The sequence below is a fragment of the Oryctolagus cuniculus genome, chromosome 3 (assembly GCF_964237555.1).
Source record: "Oryctolagus cuniculus chromosome 3, mOryCun1.1, whole genome shotgun sequence".
Lineage (NCBI taxonomy): Eukaryota > Metazoa > Chordata > Mammalia > Lagomorpha > Leporidae > Oryctolagus > Oryctolagus cuniculus.
This window is the reverse complement of record NC_091434.1, coordinates 112,184,144-112,187,233: the sequence shown is the minus strand read 5'-3', so window position 1 is coordinate 112,187,233 and position 3,090 is coordinate 112,184,144. Positions and strand designations below refer to the sequence as shown.

The window sequence follows — 3,090 nt, the reverse complement described above, 5'->3', positions numbered from 1 at the left end:
TTTCATAATATTTGTTTATTTATTAAATCTTTATTTCTGATTAAAAAATTAAGTGTAATTTGTTTAAATAGATTTATTAGAAGTTGTAGGCCTTTACATTTTAAAATCATATTTTATAAAGTTTATAATTTTAATCATTAAATTAAATGTAATAATTTAATAACCATAAAAACAATTTTCTAAAGTTTTCAAGATCATCATTTCTCTCAAGAACCTTCCAATCAAAGAAACTTAAATTTTACTTGACCCTTATTTTCCCAATACAATTGAATATTTTTTATTAAAGCTGGAGTCACTAGATTTATAAGACAAAGCATTCACTACATAAGAAGCTAACAGGATTAATTAGGCAACAGAGAGAACTTCCACTTTGACCATGGCCTTGTCTAAATATGATCAGAGTCAGTGAACTCAGGGGGCTTCCATAGCCTTGGCAACTCGTGACAAGAGCCTAGGGTGATTACTGATGCCATAAACAAGAGTGTCAATTTGTTAAGTCAACAACAGGAGTCACTGTGCACTTACTCCTCATGTAGGATCTCTGTCCTTAGTGTGCTGTACATTGAGATTTAATGCTATAACTAGTACTCAAACAGTATTTTTCACTTTATGTTTTTGTGTGGCAGAAAACTGTTGAAATCTTTACTTAATGTATGCTAAACTGATCTTCTGTATATAAAGAGAATGGAAAATGAATGTTGATGTGAATGGTAGGGGAGAGGGAGTGGGAAAGGGGAGGGTTGCGTGTTGGAGGGACGTTATGGGGGGGAAGCCATTGTAATCCATAAGCTGTACTTTGGAAATTTATATTCATTAAATAAAAGTTTAAAAAAATACATTTAAATAAAAAAATTTTTTTAAATTTCTATTTATGTACCCTGATACTATTTTTCTTCTAAATTTACGGCCTACTTACATGGGAAGTTATTAAACAAACTGTTACAAGCAAATTGCACTGGGACATCATTAAGAAATTTCTAGCTACGATAGGAAAATATTTTAAGTTTGATTGTCTGCAAGAATAAAACATGAAACAAAATTTTTCTATAAGATTTTCTTACAGCAGCATTCACTGTAGCTCAAGACACTGTCATAAGGGCACACCATTATCAGTAGATATAAAATGTTTTTACTTTTTTTCAAAAATTGATTTACTTTTCATATTTTTGAGCACTGGAATGAATTTAGCCAAAAATGTAGAAGCATATAAAATTCTATTAATATTCTCTGACAGATTTTAGAGATTTAAAAATTCAATTTAAAAAAAAGTTTGAAATATTTCATTAGTGATGCTTGGCAGATTTTAAAATCTGAAACCTGGAGAAAAGTTATTAACACTAGTAGAACAACATCCGCACATGCTTAAAAAAGCAGCATGAATGGCTGGCGCCATGGCTTAATAGGCTAATTCTCCACCTGCGGCGCCGGCACACCGGGTTCTAGTCCCGATTGGGGCGCCGGTTCTGTCCCTTTTGCCCCTCTTCCAGTCCAGCTCTCTGCTGTGGCCCGGGAGTGCAGTGGAGGATGGCCCAAGTCCTTGAGCCCTGCACCCATATTGGAGACCAGGAGAAAGCACCTGGCTCCTGGCTTTGGATCGGCTTGGTGCGCCGGCCACAGCGCACCGACAGTAGCAGCTATTGGGAGGTGAACCAACGCAAAGGAAGACCTTTCTCTCTGTCTCTCTCTCACACTGTCCACTCTGCCTGTCAAAAAAAAAAAAAAAAAAAAAGCAGCATCACTATTTTCAAATACTTACTATGAAAACCTTGATAAGAAATCCATATGCATACGCTATCACAAATATTGACAATATTGTACTGTCACTTGAAAGAAAAGGATGATTTAAAATCAATATATTCAGAAAACTACAAATCCCTTGACATGTAATTTAAAGAAACTAAATACAGGTAGCTGGTAACAAAGGAGGTGTAGTCAAACAGAGATAAAATAAAGCATGCCCCCCTTGTATCTAAAAACAAGTATGTGTGATGATGAAGGACCAGAGGGGACTGTTAAATTGTCTTCTTCAAATGATCACATTCATGTGTAGAATCTAAAAAATTAGATGATCTCCTAAAAGTTAAAGATATAATCGTAGTTACCAGAGGCTGGGGAGGGATGTAGGAAGGGATTCAGGAAAGTTGATTGATGGGTACTAGGTTGTAGCCAGATAGGAGTAAGAAGTTCTTGGGTCCTATTAACAGTAGAGTGCAGATATATATGAAGGTATGCAAAGTGAATATATATATATATATATGTATAATGTTAATTTACTATATATTTCTCTTTTTTAAAAAAAAAGGAGAGGATAGGATTTTTGAATGCTTTCACTACAAAGAAATGCTAAGTGCTTGACAGGATATATATATATGTATATATACACTCTTGGTAGTTAGTATACAATGTATACATGTAATGAAACATCACCAAGTGCTCCATAAATATGTACTGTGGGGAGCAACTCAGACTAGACTAAGTTACTGGAATTAAGACTTATTCTATGCATCTGCTCTCCCACAATATGGCGCTGGGAGAGGAGTAAGCAGCTTCTACGCAGCTGCCTCTCGCCAACTTGAGTGATGACCTGCAGGAGCTGATCCTGCTCCTGATTGGAGGAGAGCAGCGTACTCGGCGTGTGGGTAGCAGAGTTGGGACTGGTGGAAGAGGACTATAAAGGAGGAGAGAAACGGCAGGCACCAGGAACATCTATCTGAAGGAACATCTGAGCAGCCCCCGAGAGAGCTGGCCGGCGGTATGCCGCTCCCCCACGGAAGTGGGAAAGTGGCAGGGGGCACCGCCCTTCCACGGAGGTGGAAGGGTCGGTAGCCAACCCGGGAAGAACCAGCAGCAAACCCGGGGAGGGCCGAGCAGACCAAAGAACAGCGCAGGGTCCTGTGTCGTTCCTCCACGAAGAGGGGGAGCGACATAATGGTGCCGTGACTCGGATAGGAAGCCTAGGAGGCATAATGGTGCCGTGACTCGGATATGAAGCCTAGGCAGGGTCCTGTGTCGTTCCTCCATGAAGAGGGGGAGCAACAATGTACAATTTTTGCTTGTCTGTTATGTTTTCCTTAAGATTTGTTTATTTAT

The 3,090-nt window shown here is 38.6% G+C and overlaps 1 protein-coding gene across 1 annotated transcript in view; it reads right to left on the bottom strand.

The window, feature by feature from the left end:
• The window catches only part of DPP10 (dipeptidyl peptidase like 10), a 1,559,001-nt gene that overhangs the window by 1,517,463 nt on the left and 38,448 nt on the right, over positions 1-3,090 (bottom strand). The window lies entirely within an intron of this gene.